The following is a 22,971-nucleotide window of genomic DNA, read 5'->3' on the forward strand; positions in this document are numbered from 1 at the left end:
GCCCGAAAGTAACCCAAGATGTCATTACTACAGTAGATGGAACCGAAATAGCCTCAGGGCCTGTAACACATTCCACTGTTGAAGTGACACTGGTGGGTCATGATGGACATCGGGAAGCAATCGTGTTTGATGTGATCAAGGCCCCACAATTTCAAGTAATTCTTGGAATTCCTTGGTTAGAAACACATAATCCCAGAATGGACTGGCGAGCAAAGAAGATACGTTTTCCTGATTGTGAACCAACTTGTTATCTAAGAAATCCAGCTATGGGTCTAGCCACAGCAACTTCCACCCCTGTACAGCTACCGTCAGAATACCAAGAATTCCAAGACGTTTTTCAGAAAGAACAGGCTAACATGTTACCTCCCCATCGGTCTTATGATTGCCAGATCGGTCTGGTACCCAATGCTCAACTACCTTGTAGTAGGATTTATGCTCTTACGGAACCTGAGAACCTGCATTTGCGTCAGTATTTAGATCAGTACCTAGCCAATGGTTTTATTCGCCCGTCCAAGTCTCCTGTCTCTTCAGCTCTGTTCTTCGTGCCAAAAAAAGAAGGCGACCGTAGAACGTGTATAGACTATCGCGCCCTAAATCAAATAACGATTAAGAATCGTTATCCTCTGCCCTTGATCCCTGAGCTTATCGACCAGGTGGAAGACGCTTGTGTGTACACCAAGTTAGATCTCCGAGGAGCTTATCACCTGGTGCGCATAAAAGAAGGCGACGAATGGAAGACTGCATTCCGCACCAAATTTGGGCTCTTCGAATATCAGGTGATGCCCTTCGGTTTGTGCAATGCACCTGCCGCCTTTCAGTACTTTATGAATGATGTTCTTCGGGAACTTATCGATGTCTGCGTCATTGTTTACATTGACGACATCCTGGTGTACTCTTCTTCAGAATCTGATCACAGAAAACATGTTAGGGCAGTTCTTGAGAAACTGCGCCAGCACAGACTATTTGCAAAACTCGAAAAATGCGTTTTTCATACCACAGAAGTTGAGTTTCTCGGATTCATCCTGACACCTCAAGGAGTCTGAATGGACTCGCGAAAGGTGGACACCATCCTCAAATGGCCATCTCCAAGCTCGGTGAAGGGAGTTCAGAGCATGCTCGGCTTTGCCAATTTCTATCGAAGATTCATCCCGGAATTTTCCCGAACAGTCCAACCCATCACCGCTCTCCTAAAGAAAAACAAACGCTTCGAATGGACTCCTGAGGCCGAACAAGCCTTCCAGGACCTGAAAACCAAATTCACCTCTGCACCTGTATTGAAGCACCCGCACCCAGATCTCCCGTACATAGTGGAAACCGATGCTTCCAGTTGGGCCATGGGAGCTGTCCTGTCGCAAAGAGACCCAAAAACTAACCAACTACACCCAGTGGCCTTTTGGTCCAGAAAATGTTCTCCTCCTGAAATCAACTACGCAATTACCGATAAAGAGTTACTGTCCATCAAATCTGCTTTCAAGGCTTGGCGTCACTACCTTCTTGGGGCAAGACACACCATCACCATAATTATGGACCACAGAAACTTACAGTATTTAAAGACGGCCAAAGCTCAATCTTCACGACAACTCCGATGGGCTCTATTCTTTGCGGAATTTGATTTTGTAATTACCTATCGCCCTGGCTGCAAGAATGGAAAAGCAGACGCCTTATCCCGGATTGGCATGGAAGAACCTAATTCGAGCTTAGAACCTGTGCCCATCATACCTGAGCAAAGAATCTTAGGCTTAACTTCATTGCAATCTATTGAGGATATCCAAACGCAAGTAAAACAACTTCTAGACTCTTCAACCTTACTGGAATGGAGTCAAAAGGGTCCTCATTACACCGTTATGGATGACTTACCCTACTTCCAGGAGCGGTTGTTTCTGCCAAGTAAAGAATTGCAAGAACTTGTTATTGCCCATCATCATGAATCTTTAATGGAAGGACACCCTGGTATCGCTAAAATGGAGGAAAAAATCAAACGCCACTTCTGGTGGCCTTCTTGGAGAAAAGACATAAAGTCTTTTGTACTGTCTTGTGGAATTTGCGCCCAAAACAAGGCTCAAAAGAAAAGGCCAGCCGGCCTACTTCAACCCTTGGATATTCCATCGCACCATGGCACACCCTGTCAATGGACTTTATAACAGATCTGCCTCCTTGTGCTGGTTACAACACAATCCTTGTAATTGTGGACCTATTCTCCAAAATGGCCCACTTTATCCCTTTAGAGGGTTTGCCTTCAGCTTCCACCTTGGCCAAGGAATTCCTGGAGAATATAGTTCGCATACATGGTTTCCCTTCCATTTTAGTCTCGGATCGTGGAAGTCAATTTATCTCACATTTTTGGAAGAAGTGTTGTCAACTAGCACAAATAGATGTGCGGTTATCCACCAGCCACCACCCCCAGACCGACGGACAAACCGAGAGAACCAATCAGACTCTCGAGCAATATCTTCGGTGCATGTTACACCAATCCGAGTTAAATTGGAAAGACATCCTTTGGATCGCAGAATATGCATACAACAATTCAGTGCATTCTGGAACCGGACAAACCCCCTTTTATACTTTGTATGGCCACCATCCTCGGACCTCTGATCTAGATCCACCTCTGACCCTGGAAATGCCCGCAGTAAATCATCTGCATTCCACAATAACCCGAGCCTTCAAAGAAGCTGCAACTCATTTACAGCAAGCCAAGAAAAAGTATAAAGAAAACGCAGATTTGCACCGAAGTAAAACTCCTCCTTACCAAGTAGGAGACCAGGTATGGCTAGCAACTAAACATTTATCCCTCAAGGACCCGCGAACCTTCAATCCCAGATTCATAGGACCTTATCCCATCAAAGCTATAATCAACCCAGTGGCCTTTAAACTGGATCTACCGTCCAACATGTGTATTCATCCAGTTTTTCATGCATCACTTTTGAAGCCAGTACAACCAGGAACCCGATTGTCCAAGCCTCCAGATCCAGTTTAAATTGAAGGGGAATTAGAATTCGAAGTTAAAGACATTTTAGACTCCAAGGTGGTAAAGTCGAAACTCTTCTATCTTGTTGACTGGAAGGGATATGGACCTCAGGAGAGATCGTGGGAGCCTAGTAACCATGTCCACGCACCTCGATTAGTACAAAGGTTTCACCGGAGATTTCCGAACAAGCCCAAACCCCGGAGGGAAGAACCTTGGGAGGGGCCTTGAGGGGGGGCACTGTCATGATGCCTACCTCCAAGGAGCCAGGTCCGACCCAGCAACCCCAGAGGCAGGCATCATTTCCCCCAGGGGAGTGCCAGCGGGCCCAAGCTGGGGCCCTTTGGACGCAGTCCTGGCGCCTTAGGCGCCAGGCTCATGTTGGACCTCTGTCCTGGCGCCTTAGGCGCCAGGCTCATAAAGCTAGACATGTGTTCAAGTATTTTAATGTGCACTTACCTGATGCAGACCATGCTGCCACATCCAGGCCCTCTTGAGGCCTGAATAGGAACTACTTTACCTGTGGGACTACTTTCCACCCGGGTGTGGTCGGGGAAGGATACATACCTGATCGGAGGAAGGATACACACTTGGAACTTCTTCCAAAGCTATTTAAACCACACCCGATCAGCAACTCAAGCTTCGCGTTGTTCTGCTCCTCGCAGCTGGACGCTCACCGTGTCAGCTCCTGCATCTGGACTTCAGCCACGCCTGTCAGCATCCTGGGTCACCTGCAAAGGGAGACAAGAGACCTACCAGCTAATCTGCACCACGGAGACATCACCGACGATCCTGAAAGGGAAGACATCATTTTTAAAAGCATTTCGTTACGATCGCTGCAGCGCTGCATTTCACTCACCTTTCCTGGGTTCCTCCATCTTCAGCAGTGATCATCCGGATACACAGCCACTTCCCAGAGCCTAGAGAAAAAGACAAGAATAAGAGGTGAGAGAAGGAAGGGAATAGGAAAAGCTCAGTTTCCTTCTAAGACTTACCTGTTGGGTCATTCCCATTTCATTTCGGGTCTTGCTGCTTCCAAGCAGGATCCCGGCCCCTATGGGGAAAAAAGACAAAGACATTAGATGAGCGAATGCAAAAACATTACCTGAGCGCTCATCTAGGACTTACCAGATCTTTACTGGAACTGCACGTTTCACTTCTGGTCGGCGCCATATCTCCGGCATTCCGAACCCCGGCCCCTATGGGGAAAAGACATCAACATCAGCGCTTTGTTGCAAGAAGTCTCCAAAGTAATCTTCATTCATCACCTGAAAAAAGACAATGAACATTATTATTTAAAGCTTGAACTTTTGAACTTGCAACAGAACTTTTACAGCGCCTTACCAGTATAATCAAGCTTACCTGAACTCCCATCCAACCTCAATCCAGTGAAGTAACTGGGTTCAACGCGCCCCTGCGTCAGAAGCAGGATGGAGAGCTCGTCCTTTCAGACCCTAAGGTGAGACTTCACGGGGAATCGTGGAAGGGTATCGTGGAGGGTTGGAAGAGAGTGGGAGGCTTGAGCATAACTCAGTCAGTAGGTAATACTCCCTTTTCACGCACAGGGGAATATTCCTGCGAGCCGGAGAAGCCAGAGTAGAGGGCCCTTCCTGTCCATCTCCAGAGTCCTGCGCTTCACCATTGAAGAAGCATCAGCACTCGAAGCCAGACCTGCGCCTCCGTGGGAATCAGGTGAGCATTACACAAGATTGGATATCAACAAGAGAAGCCAAAATGAAGTTAAAGAACATAAAGAACATGGCTGTGGAACACCGGAAAAGAAACTTGCTCCCTGAGTATCTGGTAACATTTCCATCAAACATACATAGAGCCCTACTAATGAAAATTCGGTTAGGAGTCTACCCGACCAACGACTACAAAAATAGAACTGGAGGCAGAGGAACGAACGAAGGTCGCTGTAGATTCTGCATGGACATCCTCCAACAGGAGACACCAGCACATCTCCTTACGAACTGTGGAGCAGTATCAAAAGTGAGAAACCAAATGCTGACATGTCACATGTCAAACATGACATAAAGAAACAACGAGGAAAGATGGGACTACTTTATTCAAGGTGACAATCCCAGATTCTTGTGCGCTGGAATAAACTTTTTGGAAAAAATCCTGAAAGACAAGGACAAAGATTCAGTTATAGAAAATACGTAAAAAGACTTGGGAAAAAACAATTAACTACGTTGGTCTAAGAATTTGAAGATGGTCATGAAACGGAAAGAAAGTGTGATAAAAGTTTACATGTAAACTAAATTTCATACAGCTATTGCTTGAAGAGGCAGTGAGGCTGAGGATGCAGCGGAGGCGCATGAGGAGAAGGAGGGCAATCATGGCCCAGCAAATACCCAATGTGCAGCAGGTTGTTCCCCGCAGGCAGCCACCAATCCCTCACCTAAGGGCCACCCCATTCAACCTCACCCCCGGTCAGATTCACACCCTGTACCGGCTAGACAGGGACACCATCACCACTATAGTGGACCTGATACAGGATGACCTGGTGAGCCTCATTAATATCCGTACAGCCACCCCCCCCCTGCTGAAGGTAATGTCTGTGCTACACTTTCTTGCCACAGGAACATATCAGCACACAGTTGGGCAGCTGCATGGGATCTCCCAACCCTGTTTCTCCTGTGTGCTCTTGCAGATGCTTGATGCACTCCCGTGCCACGTATGAGACCACATCAGCTTTCCCTGGATTGCTGACGAGGTGAATGCCACAAAAATAGCATTCCATGCTCTTGCAGGCATGCCTAATGTCATTGGTGCGGTGGACTGCATACATGTGGAGCTGGTGGCTGTGGAGGTAGTGTACTGCAACAGGAAGCTGTAGCATTCACTCAACATACAGATGGTGTGTGATGCCCGCCATCTCATCACCCATTGCTGTGCAAGATTTCCTGTCTCGAAACATGACTCCATGGTGCTGCGGAACTCCACGCTGCCTTGGTACATGGCACTGCATGCTGGATAACGTGCATGGCTGCTCAGTGAGTCAAACTACAAAGCCATGTGCTGTGTTCAATTGAGGGGCAGTAACCAGCATAGTATAGCTGGCAGCTGGCTGAGTCTAAGTACAAGGCCATGTGCTGTGTTGAATTGGGGGGTGGGTGGAGCAACCAGCCTAGCATACCTGGCAGCTGGGTCATTCTAACTACAAGGCCATGTACTGTGTTAAATTGGGGGGGGGGGGGGGCGGTAACCAGCATAGCATACCTGGCAGCTGGGTGAGTCTCAATACAAGGCCATGTGCTGTGTTGAATCATGTCCCAGTATGACACCCATGACCAGTGGCTATGCACACTGCATGCATTAAACCATTATTACTCCTATTGCAATATTTTGAATCAATTAGCACATTTCTGTGAAGGTGCACAGAGGCAGCACAGGGCGTCAAATGGGGAAGGTAGACGACGAATAATAGCAAGTTGAAATCGTACTCGCAATTGTCAGACCAGTAAACCGAAAAAATTGAAGTGCACAGGACCCTACTCAGCATTGTGAGTGCATGGAATGTGCATGTAAGTGTAAGTCAAGGCGCTACACAGTAGTACCATGCCAGAGGGGAAGGCCTTGACAGCCGTGCCACCATGTATGATGAATATACAGTGCATACATAACTACAACTATTCTGTACCGCAACATCCTAAAAACTACATGTACTAGAATGCACCACACCATTGTGACTACAACAACAAAGCAGAAATACAGTCAAGCAAACACACAACTCATGATGAACAGCCACAGGATGCATAGGCTACCACAACCAAATCATCTTCTTGCCGCACACACATGTGATTGGTACAGTTAGCTTATTAGTATCGGATACTGTACGAATCAATGCATTGATACTGACACTTGCAAAATGTAAAATCACTGAAAGATATATCCTCTCAAATATATGATTATTAGAGTGGTTACCCCCAACCACTGCCTCCCACCCCTAAATACCCTCCCCCACCCTTTTGTAGATACTAGATCTCACCACACTCACACATTTCATCCATATGTGTGAGTCATGACACATAGGCATGTTTATAGTGAATTTGTCATGACTGCATACCCTTCGTACCACTAAATCACACTAAATCACACCTGCACATCAGGGTAATGTTGAGGGCACTGTGCCACATGGACATATAGTACATTTCCTTTTGTGACCCATAACTGACATACATCAATTCCATGTGTGTCACTTGCACAAGAAGTGATGTAGCTCATGTAGTGTATGAATGGTTCATGTGAATGCAACTGAACAACACACACACCCCACGTGCATACTGACCAAGTGCCCTATCTGGTACGCAAAAGATAATAAATGAGAGCTAAACTAAATGCTGCTTGTGCATGTTATTCATCTCAAATGTACACAATACAGCAAGTGTCAACATGATATAACCAGGAATGTGACATGTACACTTTCTGTTGCTCCCGTGCAGGTGTTGCTGGGTATTACCTGAAGCCATGGTTTTTGACCCCCCGTCAGGCAACCACACAACATCCATGAACAGGCGTACAACCGTGCCCATGTCCGTACTCGCTGCACCATTGAGCAGACTTTCGGCCTGTTGCAGACCAGGTTCCGCTGCCTCAGCAGATCTGGTGGCATGCTGATGTACGGCCCTGACAAGGTTGGACAGATTGTGCTTGGATGTTCTATGTTGCACAACATGTGCATCAGGCGCAACATCCCCCTGCCCCCCGACATGGACATGCTGCCACCAGAGGCTGATGAGGACACTGATGATGAGGAGGTAATTGGTCGACGCCACAATGGCAGGGATGGACGTGCCACATATGGGGAACTTATTGATAACTACTTTTGAGCACCTATTACACACCCGTCACTGGACATTGAGCACACTGGGCACTGTACTTGAATAAATGCACTCGCACTGAAAGATCAATGACCAGTCATGATTTCTTTTGACAACACCAAATATATTGTGATTAGAAATAGTTACAATTGAAAAAGGCCTTAACTCCCTCTACCATCCCACCCAACTATCCCTCCCCACAAACCCTCCCCAACTATCCCTCCCCACAACCCCTCCCCAACTATCCCTCCCCACACACCCAATCTGTGTCCTATTTAAGTCCCCTTTTAGATTCAGGGGTGCGCCCTTCTGCAGGCCGAGTCAGCCGCTCCAATCTATGCCTTGTGCTGCTTGGTAGGGAACTTCCGGCAGTGGTACTTGTGGATGGTGCCAGTGGCAAGGGCATGTGCCATTGGTCTGCGAGTTCCTGCTCCAACACTGATATGGACTCCACCAGGGATGACATTACCCTGTTCCCCTCCCTCACGCGCCGTGCCAGATGGTAAATGGCTGCTGTGGGTCTGCCCTGCATTCGTGCAGACCTCCTGCAGATGGCCTGCAGTGTCTCACGCATGAGCTGCACCTCGTGCAGGTGTTGTTGCACCATTTGGACCATGGATTCCTGTTGTGCCTCCATCCTAGACAGGCGCCCCTCTATATCCCTAACATTGCATAAGGGTGGTGGTTGTTTGGGTTGGGGCTCATTGGGCCCAATGGACTGAATCCCTCAGCCTGGGCATAGCTCTGGTTGCTAGATAGATTTTCGACCCCACCCTCGTCCCCAATGTTGTCGGGTAGACCCCCTTGCATAAGGGGTGCAGGTCCCTCCTGCTGGGCTGGTGGTTGTGCCAAGGGTTTCTCCTGCTGGGCTGGTGGATGTGCCACAGGTTCCTCCTGCTGGGCTGGTGAATGTGCCCCAGGTGCCTCCTGGTCGGGTGGTGTCTGGGCGGCAGGAGAAGTTGCCTGCTCCCGTCTGCTGGTGGATGCATTTGAATCCTGGGTGGAGGTGGTAGTTGTCCGGCAGCAGCGTGGCCTGGTGTTCCTGGATGTGATCGGCTGTTCTGCCTCATTGCCAGATGATGTTCCTGTGTGGGTCAGAAAGGCAGGGCATCAGTGATGGGTGTGGATTCATCAGACAGACATAAGTACTAGTACTTTCAGATGTATGTGCTTTGTCATGGATATGGTGGTGGCCATGGAATGGTGCACAGATGCATGTGTCTGGGATTCTGTGTGGGTGCATGTGTGGTGTGCGTACATGGTGTGTGCAGTGGCTGTTGCCTGGGGTACTGGTGAATCCCGGTTTGGGTGTTATGAGTGGGCCACACAAGCTGTATGACAGGTGTCGTGTCTGATTGTGACACGGATGTGTTACACATGTGACTGCTGCCTGTGGCAGTTGCTGCATTGATGATGATGATGATTTTGCAGGATGGGACATGGTGGATGGGACAAGTGGCCCACATGTATCATTGATGTGTGCATCTTGTCATTTGCTGGTGGTGGAGGTGCTTGACACTGACGTGACTTTGGGCATGTGGTAGCACGGCAGTGACAATAGCATTTGTGCAGTGTCAGGGGGATGTGTGTCTGAGTGCCTGAAGGGGCATCTTGTGGGGGCGATACAGGGTACCTGTGTGGTTTGTGAGTGGTGTATGGATGTGTGTTGCAGGCAAATTCTATGTGGATGTGTGAAACCAGGTTTACGGTGCATGGACTGCCAGCAGGGCTGTACTGGCCTTGGGTACAACATACTTGACATGTTGGCCTACTCATTTGCATTGAGGCTACAAGGTGTGTGATCTGACATTGGGCTTACAGGGACTCATCAGATGTGACGCCTCCAGTCTCCGCATCTCCAACTCACTCGATAGCCTCCAAGTGCATGATGCTGGTGCATGTTTCTTCCCAGGCCTGGAGTTTGATTGGTGATGCAGGTCCGCCTCCTGTGGCCGTGCCCTGGGCGCGCTGTGCGGAAAGGAGGTTCTGCACCCAGAGACATAGATCGTCCCACCTCTTGCGGCAGTCCCTGACTGTTCTGGGGGTTGTCCCGACCGCTGACACCTTGCGGGACATCTCCTCCCAGATGGCTTTTTTCCGCAATTGGGTTTGTCGGCGTAGATCACTGCAGAAGACTTCTTCTCAGTTCTCCACTAGCATGCGTGCCAACATGTTAAGTTCAGAATCGCTTTAAACATGGGTTGTGCTTCTGTGCAGCTGGTTCCCTTGAGGACATGTCTGGGGAACTTTGTCAGTGCTTTGGATATGGCTCTGACTCCTGTGCCCTGAGGATTGAAATGTATCGTGTTTTGTTAATGGCCCCTGGTACATTTCCTGTTCTGACAATCACATTATTTCCGGTCACGGTAATACCGGTACCGGTTACAACGGTTCTCATACGTGCAGGAGCCGGAATCAGAGTCAGCGAGGCTGCCGGTATGGGGGTTTTGGGGCTGTTTGGTGGTGTTACTGGCATCTCACACACTGTGCTCCTCCAGTTCACATGCCCGTCTGGATATTCTCAGTGTCTTGCTACATTTGCACTATAAAATGTCCACTCAAAGACACTGCTGAGAAAGGAACCTCACCCCCAATTGCGATCTGCACAGACCCTCCAGAAAAGCATCTGCACAGATGTGAAGTTGCCCAAAAAGGCAGCGCGAACCGTGGGTATTAATTGCACACTTGTGAAAGACCTCCTACAGCAGATGGGATCGGGACATCCTATGGACACTCTATCATTTCAAAGTGCATAAAATGACAGGTGTCCATTTCCAGCCAATGACCAGAGGCAACATCTGAAAAAATTGCCCATGAAGGCCTGAAACCAGTAGTAATGTGTGTGTGTGCTGGGAGATAAACCGATATATATTTTCAATATCTATATAGGATGAGACAATATTGTTAACATCAACATATATACATATATACAACATTATTGCTTGCTGTAGGAATGCCCGATTTTTATCTCCCTCGGCCACTTTGGACTAGGTTGCCTGCGTCATTTTGGGTTGAGCATACACATTGCCCATTTATAGGTGGCCCCTCTACTTTTGTCTGTGGCCCCCCTCAATGCCCCTCCTAAATTTGACTCCTGGAGATGCCACTGGTTTCAGCTCAGGCGTGGCTCTCCGTTGCCTGGTCATTTCTTTCCCCAGGCGGCACGCGGCTGTCTTTGCTCACGCCTGGACCCGCTTGGGGAAAGTCAACTGTTGCCGATGTGAGCGCTCATGGCAGATTCCGTGAAGGGCTTGCGCCGTGGGTATGTGTGCTCATACAGCGGCACCATGCAGTGCCCTTTTTCACACATTCTAGCATGTGCCTTCACACGCTGCTGAGCAGGTTGTGTGCTCTTCCAGACCTACCAGCACATAATTGTTCATTGTGCCTACGAGGCACGCATTTCTCGCCATGTGCCGACAGGGAGCCTGCACGGCTTCTGGGCTTGTCAGAGCCAATTGTCCCTCCTTCTCATGGCCTGTGCGGTCTTACCCCTCACCTGTGAAGCGTGGCTGTGGCCTGCTTGGGTGAGGGAAGCATCTACTCGAGGGGGTGCCAATTTGGGACCCAATATTATTGTTACTCTGTTATTCTTCTGTGGAAATTGTCCTTGCTTTCAAATAAACCATGTCAGCTCTTAGGGGCAGTGAAGTGCAGGGTCATGTAGGTAAGGAGGGTATACTTATTGATAATGTCAGCTCCTCTGAGGGGGGAGGGCCCTGTTAGATAGTCATAGGGTGTTACAGGTAACCAGCACCAAAGACAGATAGGCAGGGTAAGTGTGTGGCTAAAACCAAACACTTTGAGGGTGTAGCTAGAGGATATGTTCCCGATAAAGATCCTAGTTCCCGCTCCCGAAAGATGTGCAGAAGTAATGGTAGGGTTTACCCTCCTTCAACATCCTACACATCTTCATCAGATAATTCCCTTTCCAAGAGGAAGAAAGTTAAAAAGGAGGAGTCCTGTGATAATCAAAGGGTACTCCGGGATATGCTGTGTGAGCCATTCTTTGATCCTAGACATATTTAGCATCCGTGCTCGGCGGAGTGGCGCCCATCTGAGGCTGTGGAGGCCTTCATGAGAAAGCCCATGGAGAAGGAGGCTTGAAATAAGTTGAGAGTGGAGTGTCCACATCCCTGCCTCCCTGATAAGGTAGCCTTAACACCGGAAGTTGACCAATCTATGGAGTTATTCCTTACAAAAAAGAGAAAGTATAATAGTATGCCAGTGGACGGGCGTTCACATCAACAATATCACAAGTTAGCAGAGTATCTAGGGCTCATCCAAAACCTTCCCCCCAGCAATAACGGAAGACTCAGCTATGGGGCAAGTTTTACTGTCTTTTATTCTCCAATAGACAGGGATCATACAGGAAACCACCAATCTCCGGCAATCTCAGCATCTGAGCTTGTGTCACTCAGTTTTGTACATTGGTGATATCACAAACACAATCCCCAAAAACCTATCGGAACCCCCTATTGGTTAGCTCGGGCTTACTACCTATGGAACCCATGTACATCTGGATTCCCACTGGTCTTCCCATGTCAGGTGGCTTCGCCTGAGACTTCCCCACAAAACTATCTATTACTTTGTTGCAGGTTTGCTTGAAGAACATTGGTCTGTGCAACACTCGACACCATCTCATGGTCGGAGCATCTGGATTGGCTGGAGTGGGTCCCCCCAAGCCTGGGGCCCTGTTTCGTTCACATCGCTCAATGTATCTTTTGAGTGTAATGAGAAAGACTATATATTCCCATTGTTCCCACTGGTCTGATCACCTAATCTGAGAGAGTGCCTGCAGGTTGCAGTTTTGGTGGACAATGCATGTATCAATCTTGTCTGCTTCGCTGGGACCAGCTGCTCTTCTCACCATGAGTAAATAGCCATTATTTGGCTCTGCAGGGTCACGTGTGCAAGGACCACAAAACTGAGCCTTTCTGTCTACAATTATGAGGATTTTATTCTGTATTTCGCAGGTGGCTCACCGCCTCGGGAATCAGGAATTTTCCACCCGGCCTTGTCCTTGGCTGCGAACACCGTCTCTGTGCTTCATGCTGCAGGGACTCTACTTCTCCCTCCATGGATTTGAGGCCTGTGGTGTCGCATGTATTCACTATAGTCATTCTACAGTTTCCCCATTCCTTTAAATATTTTTTTAGAGGTTAGTCATGATAGAGCCCTATAGGTTCCTTATGTGCCCCCATAGCTCTTTATGATTAGCAGCAATAAAGCAATTTCTGCATTTTGTAAAGAAAGGAAATGATCTTGACAGTAGGTATATGTATCTGTCTTCTATAGAAGGTGTAAGCATGTTCTTCGTATATACATGTGTGTGTCTGCATATCCTTGTGCTGGGATGCAAATTTGCTTGGTGACTAGCGGTGCTATCTCGTGTTGTCACTAGTGACATCATCACGGCTGGACTTTGTCATCAGTCAATCTGATCCATTGATGGGGCACCTGTCTCCTCGAAGCCGTCAACTGGATACGGTTTAAAATGTCATCTGAGAGAATATCGCTTTGCATATGTGAGATATACTGGCACGCCTTGTGATCGGCCAAACAGCAAATGACCTCTTTCCTTCCTCATTCTTTGGGTTGACATTCGCATAGGGGACATGAGGGCCATTCCAGGTACCCCCTTTTCAGTCCCCCCTCTGGTCGACCTGTCGACCATTTCTCCAAACCTGTTCACCTTCAACTTCGGTAGCCAAATCTTTCTCACTCGCCCTACATGTCCATAAAATCTTGCATAGTCATCCAAACTCCATGGCAGGTAAAATCTATCTCTTCCAGGGTTGCACCAAACCAATTTTCCCCAATAGTCTCTGGAGTTATCATGGTCATCGAATACTACTCCAGTCGGGAACAGATGAAAACCTGCTATCTGTGCTCTCAGGATGTCTCGAGCTACTATTATCCTGTTATCTTCGAAAGTCGTTTCTACCAGTACTTTCACACCTACAGTCTTTTCGGTTGTTTTTCGGCATTTTGTGATGCACATTCTATTGACACAGAATGTCAGCAACACTAGTACTAATGCTGAAAGTAACACTTTCAATCCATTGGCCATCCATGTTGGTATCCATGAGAAGATTTATGATAGCCAGCCTTCATGTTTTCCTGCATCATTTGTTTCTGCTTCCATTTTGGCATACATTAGTGACAATCTGGTAACTGTTTCAGTGAGTTTCCCGTTGTCTTTGTCGTTTTCTGGGTTGAATGTACAGCAAGAAGACACGATCTTGGTGCACACTCCTCCCTCCATGGCTGTTAGGAGGTCCAGAACATATCTATTCTGGAGAGCCATATAACCTTACTGCTCTGAGCTCTTCTTTTATAGCATTGAAGTCCTTGACGGTCGAGTTTATTGTCTGCATCAGCTCCCACCTCGTGATCTGGAGCCATTTTGTGTTGATGTTGGTCTGTACTGCAGGAACAACGGATGCAAAGAACATTTCCGTCCTACTGAACAGTCTATGCTCGGGTGGTATCTCATCTAGAGAGTCCTCGATTGCTGATGATAGTTTCCTCTTTTCATCCTTGTTAGCTCTACAGATCTCTTCTTCCTTCTGCTAGAGTCCATTTTAGGAAACAGGTTCATTTTGATGTCCCTCTGTGGTACTACCAGTGCTGGTGTGTTGATGTGCACCAGTGAGCACACTCCTTCCCAGTTGGGTGGTAACTTCTCATACGCCTTGGATCCGCAGGCCCAATAATGATCCATTAATACTGCTGTTCCATCTTTCATGTCTGGAACTTTTATTGTCTGTTTGCATTGCTTGTTTTCTCCAACCTTTACTACACTGTAGTTCTGGAAAAATAATGTTGCTCCTTTGAGTGGTACTATGGGCATAGGCCCAGCCTCATTGTCTACCCAGGTTAGTAGTTTCGCACTTGCTTCCCATTCTTTTAAGCATTGTCATTCTCTTCTTGTGCTATACAAACTGGAATGGTTAGAAGCATATGTGCCTTGCTCCCCACCACTCCTCCTTTCCATCCGTCAGCTTTGCATACTTTACCATATACAAGCATCTGCAGTCTTTCCCAGCATCCTGGTTCTCCCCCTATTTCTGCTGGTCCCCTCTTGGGACAGGGGAATTCCTTTAATTTTATGGTTCTTGTCTCTCCCTTTTGTGAGAATTCAGTTATGTATTCTATAGCCTGGTCCTTTTTGCAGTAATTGTTCATCATGTCTAGGGTTTTTATATAGCTCTCTTCATAGGGGAATGTCATCTTAGACATCCACTTTAAGGTTGCCATCTTCCCTTGGAACATTCCTCTGGTGGTACACATTGATAGGTACAGGAGGCGCTCTGCTCTTTCTGCTGGAATTTCAGTTGAACAAATGTTCTGGACACACTCATAGCATCGGGGATTAGGGAGCAGACATAGCAGGCCTCTTGAGTGGTTTATTTGCCTACTTTGGTCATGTGCTTGTACCACATGTTATAAGATACTCGAGCTGTAACAGTTAGATAGGAATCAACCTCTCCTACATCTACATCAGCACTGCGCCTACTTTTCTTTACTACTTTGGCAGTGCTTACCGTCTTACCTGACATGGTAGCCATCCCTGCCGGAACTGGTATTACATTAGTAGGGGTCACACTTTGTTCTTCTACAACACATGACATCCACCAAAAAATGAGGGTAAAGACGGAGAGAAAAAAGAACACAAATCCTCATTATCACACTTTTAATAATGGCACCTATAACTTATTCCGCCTTGGAATCTTGTGTAGCTCCAAATGTAATGATGAACTGCCTGGAATTTGCTAGAAATGCGTTATTATGTTGTTAATAGGTATTAGTTCAAGCTCCGCTGGCATAAGTGGATCAGAAAAGCATGAAAGAATAAACTGGGGGAAGGCCTTCTTTGGCGTTTGTACCTTCTAACAAAATTTACAAATTGGCCCTGATAGGTTGTGGGGTGAGGGTCCTGGGGAATCATGGGACACTAGAGAAATCACAGTTGCTACTTTCACGATGAATAACTGTGTAAAAAAGGTCAGTGTGCCCTCACTTTGGATGAGTAGGAAGTCCTTTTGCTATCTGTCTTGCTCTAGAGCGTGTGGCCATTGGTTGGCCGCTGCTGGACGGTGATAGTCTTTGCTGATTGTCTTGTTCTTCTTCTTGCACAGTGTTGTCCTCCTCCTCGTCACTGCTAGGAGATGCCACTGCTCGACAAGTTTTCATGTCCCTGAGGAAGTTCCACACCTTCTTCCGGTGAATATTTATTGTCCCATCAGTTACTTCTTCGACAGTGTGAGGATTTGTACGAGGTCCGGGTGAAGTTCCATAGTAACACAGAGTATCCTGGGTAGAGTTGTGGTGGCTTGAGATGATTTTCACGGATCAACGTATTGTTCTCTTTTTTGTTCTTCTTAGACCTCTCCTGTTGTGCCTGCAGTTGGTGAGAAATAAAAGACACACTAGCCATCAAGGCATCAGTGAAATCATACATGTCCTTCCCCAATACATTAGATACAGACTCTTCATCCATTGAAGCCTTTGTGGGAGGAGCCAGAGAAAGTTGCATGCGCTGCCCAGTTACCACCTCATGTGGGGTTAAGTGGTGGTCAGACACTGGTTTGTTGTATAATGCGAAAAAATCTAAAGGCAAACAGTTGAGCCAACTTTTATTCAGGGTTGCTTTTATTTTGGCAATGGTCTCCTTAAGCAGCCCGTTGAGGTGTTCACATATCCCATCCGCTTGTGGGTGATACACACAGGAGAATTTGTGTTGAATCCTATGCAAGGTTGCAATATGTTGGAACATCTCGTTGGCGAAGTGAGGGCCGTTGTCAGACCACAGGACCTCACACACGCCACATCTTGGGAACGTTTCTCAGAATTGTTGCAGCTCTTAGGGCATCCACGTGGGAACAGGGGCTGGCTTTGATCCATCGGGAAAACGGGAACCCAACCGCTATCATGTAGCAGTAGCTCTGCCATACATGGAGCATGTCAACATAGTCAACATGAAGGTGTTGGAATGGACCCAGTGGGCAAGGTATGGCTCCTCTCACTATCCTCAATCTAGGGCCTACAGTGAAACACTTGCAGACAATGCAGTAGTGATAAACTCTACCACATGTTCCGCCACGATGGGACAAAACCAGTCTTTTTTTTAAAAAATAATGTTTATTATTTTACAAACAACATTCCAAACATTACAAACAATTAGGACATTCTTAGTTAAGCTTCAAACGTTACATTGTAAGATGCACACTTCGGTCCTCCCCCCTCCCACCCCTTTAACTTGAGCCGCTGTGTCCATGTCATCCACCTGTACATCTGCAGTCATATCTATTGCCATCGTCTCTTCCGTGTCATCAGCTTCGTGATCGGCCTTGGAGGGGCCCACCATTGAGGCCACCAATTGCCTCCAAGCTATTAGGGGACTGTTATGCTTGAGCTAAAACATGGCGCTGGTGCGCAGTGTATTCAGGGGGCACTCATAGCCATAATGGATATTTACTCCATTCCTCAGTGAAAAGCTGTACTTATTTTGCTGAGAGCTGAATTTACTTTACTGAAGAAAACATGCTTTCCAAACCTGATATGCAGTCAAGGACATTCTGCTGGGAAAGCTGGTTTTGTTATCTCTTGTTATGAGTTATGGGACTGTTTTACGTGGCGTTTGTTCTTAGGAGAGGAGGGAAGCGCTTTGCTCCTTGAGGTTTCTGTCGGTTGACCAAGCTGGCAACCAACAGTTACCCATCAATGCGCAAGTGCATTGCTAGAAGGTTCGATAAATTACCACCCCTTTTTGAGGAGTGCATATATGCGGAACCCCTCAACGGTCAGACGGGACAAGTACAAAGACCTCAGTCGGAAGGGGGACGCCTTTGTCCGGCATACCTGTGGGCTGTTGTGCTCTCGCCTGGCTGTTACCGGGGTCTTCCAACCGCTTCTGGCGAGATGAGGGATTCAGTTACGCCCACGGTGATGTATTTTCTTTTGAATTCTCTGTCTTTTCTGTGATTTATTTCTGTGTTATCACTTGTTGCTTCCAAGCTTTGAATAAATAGCCGTATAAGTGCTCATTATTTTCTAAGCGTGTGTGGGTGTAAGTCATTGCGTCGTCTACCTGCGTTCAAAGTATTGGCTCTGCAATTGCGCTTGTGATTAATGACTGTCCGTGCACTCTGGGCGAGCAATACAATTTTGGCGACGAGGATGGGATATTTGTGATGAATTGCTCCAAATATTAAAGAATCTGTTTGAACGCAGATAGGCTTTGTTTACATTGCAAGCGAAAGTAATTTGGCAGCGAGTGTTGGACTGTGTTAATCTGTTTTTTCTTTCTTTTTTTGGTGTGTGCGTGCCTGCGCGAGTGACTGCAGTGTGGAAAGGAAAATATATATATATATAAAGAGGTTTTGTACATTATTGCAATGATGAATAGTTTGTTCAGGAAAAAGAGCGTTCCCGCTGGCGGTGAATCTTCTGATGTTATCATTCCAGGCTGGGCTAAGAGCCCATATGATAAATTGGCCCAGGTGTGGGCATGCGGCGCGGAGCTAAGTGAAACATGGGATCAGGGATTGGGAGATGCTGATCCGTCTGATGTAATGTTGTGCTTACAACAAGTTTCAGTGGAAAGGGGAAGGGAATGCACCGCGCTGGGTAGGCGGAGTTGGGTCCTCCTGCATGCCTATAGGAAAATGCATCAAAGGAATTTGGAAATGAAAAATGATATTTTGCGACTGGAAAAAGAGTTGGCTGCAGAAAAGCAGATTGCATTAATGCAGCAGATTCAAATGAAACTTTTCAAAGGTAAAGCTGGCACATATCAGGCCGTGGCCGAGAGGGCAGCAGTCAGAGTAGCCCGGTATAAGTATAGGAAAAGACGGGGAGGGGTCAACCAAAGAAAGGTGGCAGCTGTAATCGCTACTGCTGGTGTGGACTGGGATCCGGATAATTGGGATGGTGACATTTTTGACTCATCCAGTCCAGAGAGCAGCTCGGCAAATGAGTCAGATCCCAAAATGGAATTTAATCAGAAGACAGTGGTGGCTAAGCCAGTTAGAAGACGGCGAGCCGGGCCCCACCCGCAGAATCCTGTGGGCGGGGTTGTGGATTTAACCACACTGGAGGATTACACCCAGCAGGAGGTTGGGGAAATTATTACCCGTTTGAGGCAAAAATCAGGGGAACCTTTATTGACATGGATGGTGAGGTTGCTAGATGGGGGCAGCGCAGGTTTGTTGGTAGATTCCACGGACTCACCGCGTTTTCTACCCTTGTCAACTGACACCAATGTACAGGAGGTCTTAAGGGCAGGGCTGTCCCCTGATGAGAATGGCCAAGATTCACAGGTGTCTTTGTTACACCTAGAATCCCAAGCATGTAACCGTAAATACCCCATTACCACAGATTGGCCTAGCGAGGAAACAAAGTGGTATACTTTGAAAGAGACAATTCAAAAGGTCAGAGAGCATGCTATGAAAGAGGCAATTCACGTAGATGCTCCAGGACACATGGGGGCTGTGCCGCTCTCAGTTTCAACTAGAAATATGGTGATCAGAACTGCACCGCCCGCATACAAAAGTGTCATTATGACTTTGCTTGTAGGTATGACGGGCAAACCCACTGATGAGGTAGCGGATGCCATTTGGCAACTGGCAGATTTAGGGGAGTGGGACAAGAGTGATGACAAGCCACGGGAGAGAGAGGGGCGTAGTGAGAGAAGAACTGAAGGCAGGAGGCAAGATAGTAGAGACTCCCGAGTGAAGACATGTTTTTGGCTTTGTTAAAAGATGGTGTGCCACGAGAAGAAATTGATGGCATTGAAACTAGGGTAATGTATGAATTATACAAAAAGAGAGGGCTTGCAGCCAAAGAGCGCTATAAACAGGTTAAGAAACAGGTAGTAACCAAGCCACAGGGCGACACCTCACCTTCCGCTCCCCCTGAGGAAGAACAAGAAGAAGGGTCTATGGGGCCACCTTCCCCGTACCGGCCAACATACGCTGATTTGAGGAAGGTGGTGAGTGCAATGCTAGAGGTAGAGTGAGGTCACACTCATTCAAAATTTGACTAGGGTTACGGCCAAGCTCCGGCAGCGTCTGCTCGCATAAAAGTTGATAGGTGGCCCCATGTTAATGTTAAGATTTTTTGGGGGCCAGGAAATACGCAAGGGGTGCGAGCATTGATAGACACCGGGGCGGAGGCCTCTCTGATTCATGGCAATCCAGCACGATTCAAAGGCAGACAATTTACTATTACAGGTCTCGGGGGAAAGGAGACCCCCTCAGTAGAAACTGAAGTAGAGTTGAAAATAGGCAGTTTTGTCTAGGCAGAAATACCAAGTGTTGATTGTCCCGATACCTGAGTATATAATTGGCTTTGACATTTTGGAGGGGTTGACTTTGGGACTTGGAGGTAAAACGTACCAGTTTGGGGTGAGTGCATTGACCTGGACACCCATTACCGTAGGCAAATTGAAGATGCCCCCAGTGCAAGTGCCTGTGGCAACCAAGCGGGTAGCAATGAAGCAATACCGCATTCCTGGGGGGCACAAGGAAATTTCAGACACCATCAAAGGGTATGTGGAAACGGGTGTGTTACGCCCTATCACTACCGCCTGGAACAAATATCTGTGGCCTATCAAAAAAGGGGATGGGTCTTGGAGGATGACGGTGGATTACCGTGAGCTGAATAAACACACTCCTCCCTTAGTGCCTGCGGTCCCAGATGCCATTACCTTGATTGAGAATGTCCAAAAGTTTGAGGGGACTTGGTATCCAGTGGTAGATTTAGCCAATGCATTTTTCTCTGTGCCAATTGCTGAAGAGTGCCAAGAGCAGTTTGCATTTTCTTTGAGCGGGCGTCAGTACACCTTTACAAGGTTCCCTATGGGGTACATACATAGCCCGACTATCTGTCACCGGCTGGTGGCTGAGCACTTAGACAAGATACCGTGTAAACCTGACATACAAATCTCTCACTACATTGATGATATTTTGATTCAGGGCAAGGATGAGCGCAGTGTGCCAACACCACCAGCATATGCCTATCCCTCAGATTGTTCGGGGTACATTGCGAAGAGGAAAATTACCAGGTCAAATTTGACAGATTGATTATATCGGTCCCCTGCCAATTAGTAAAGGTTGTCAGTATGCATGCACTATTGTGGATACATACTCAGGATACATGATGGTTTTGCCGTGCAAGCGTGCCACACAACTGAACACCATTAGGTTGTTAGGTCAGATCATATTGCATTACGGAGTGCCTTTGCAGATTCAAAGTGACAATGGGTCACACTTCAAAGGCAAATTGATTCAGGAATATTGTCAGGAAAAGAGCATTGAATGGCTCTACCATGTGCCTTATTACCCTGCTGCTTCAGGACTGATTGAACAAATGAATGGTTTGTTGAAAGAACAGCTACGCAAATCTGGAGATGGCAATTTGGCAGGCTGGCGTGATCGTGTGTTTGATGCGGTGCAAGTGCTAACCAATAGGCCTGTGAATGAGCATGAAACTCCTTTGATGCGGCTAATGACTCCTGCTTTACAGATTCAACCCAACTCAGTCAGAGAAACCCTATTGTACTGGGAAATTACCCCGGGTTCTTTAGCTCCCTATCGGGCGACTCCAGAGTCAGCAGGGGTAGACTTGCATTCCCATGAGGAAATCAGATTAGACCCAAGAGGGATTGTCGCAATTGAAACAGGGATTGGAGTACAAATTCCCCCAGAGCATATGGGTTGGATTGCCTCTAGATCTGGCCTAGCATTGAAGGGAGTTCAAGTGTTGGGAGGGGTCATTGATGCCGATTACCATGGCGAGATCAAAGTCATCCTGATGAATAGTGGGGACCAATTGTTACCGATCCACAAGGGCGATCGGGTGGCCCAACTAATTATTATCCCCGTTAAGTTGTCCATGATTAAGAAGGGGGAGCCTCCTACAGTGTTAACTACCCGTGGGGATCGTGGTTTCGGCTCTTCAGACAGTATGGTACCGGGTGCGAAGGTGTGGGTGGAAAGGCCTAGTGGCCCACCAGTACCCGCAGATGTCATTGCATCAGGCAAAGACCAAGTAGTTTTAGTGATGGAGCCCGGTAGAAAGAAATGGCAATATGTGCCCGCAGACAAATGTTACCTAAGAGAGTGATTTACAACACTGATATCTCTTTTCTGGGTTTGCCTTGTAGATCCTGTGTCTGGCTGGTGTAATTGTGGGACTAAATGGACTCCGTTCGGGAGAGTCAAACGGCATGCTGCTACCAATGAAAAATGTCACATCTGTGCCAACGATCAAGGAGAAACTGATAATGATGAGTAATTATGCCCAAAAGCAGCCCTATGCCGATGCCGAAAAGCCAGCCAGACCGAAGACATGGATTTATGGAATGTGGCAAACACGTCAGGTGCAAGTGAAAACAACATTGATGCCAGTTATGGGAGAGGCATCTTCAGGACAGCGAAAATATTCTCCAACGATCACCCAAACGTAGAATATGTGGACATACCTGGCACAACAGGTGCTCAACATTACGCACTTTTGTCTTACTGAAGTGCCCAATGCTGAAGCCTTACTGACTACGTGCTTAGTAGCAGTGCCAACGCCAGTTCCGGTTCTAAAGCATATTTACGGAGTCATGCACAATGATTCTTTGGTTCAAGATTTCGATATTAGGCAATCCTTTTCCGTCTATGAGTACTGCAGGTTTTGCCAGGAAACAGATCGCAAATGGAGAAACTTGACACGTATTACTATAATATAACCCAAGGCGATGTGTGTTACCTTATGACATGCAATGCAAAAGAAATTGGCAAATGCCAACAGCTCAATTTAACCAAACAGCAAAATCAAACTGTGTTTGAGAAACGATTGTGTTCACGAGTTCCACGCACATGTACCAGTGTGAATAACACTATGGCCCTCATTACGAGTTTGGCGGTAACCATGCCGCTATTGGCGGCATGGCTGCTGCCGAAATCGCGTCATGGTCCGGGTCCTCGGAATGAGGACTTACCGGGCCATTCCGAGTTCGGAAGGCCCGGTAATTCCTCCCTCCGAGGACCCAGACACGGTCCTTCCCCATTCAGCCCCCATCCCCATTCAGCCCCCATAGGGCTGAATGGGAATGGGAGAGGGAGCAAACAACGGGCCATTACGAGATGGCCCGTTGTTTGCTCCCTCTTCCCCTCGCGGGACCCG

The sequence above is a fragment of the Ambystoma mexicanum genome, chromosome 1q (assembly GCF_040938575.1).
Source record: "Ambystoma mexicanum isolate Mex_15411 chromosome 1q, UKY_AmexF1_1, whole genome shotgun sequence".
NCBI lineage: Eukaryota > Metazoa > Chordata > Amphibia > Caudata > Ambystomatidae > Ambystoma > Ambystoma mexicanum.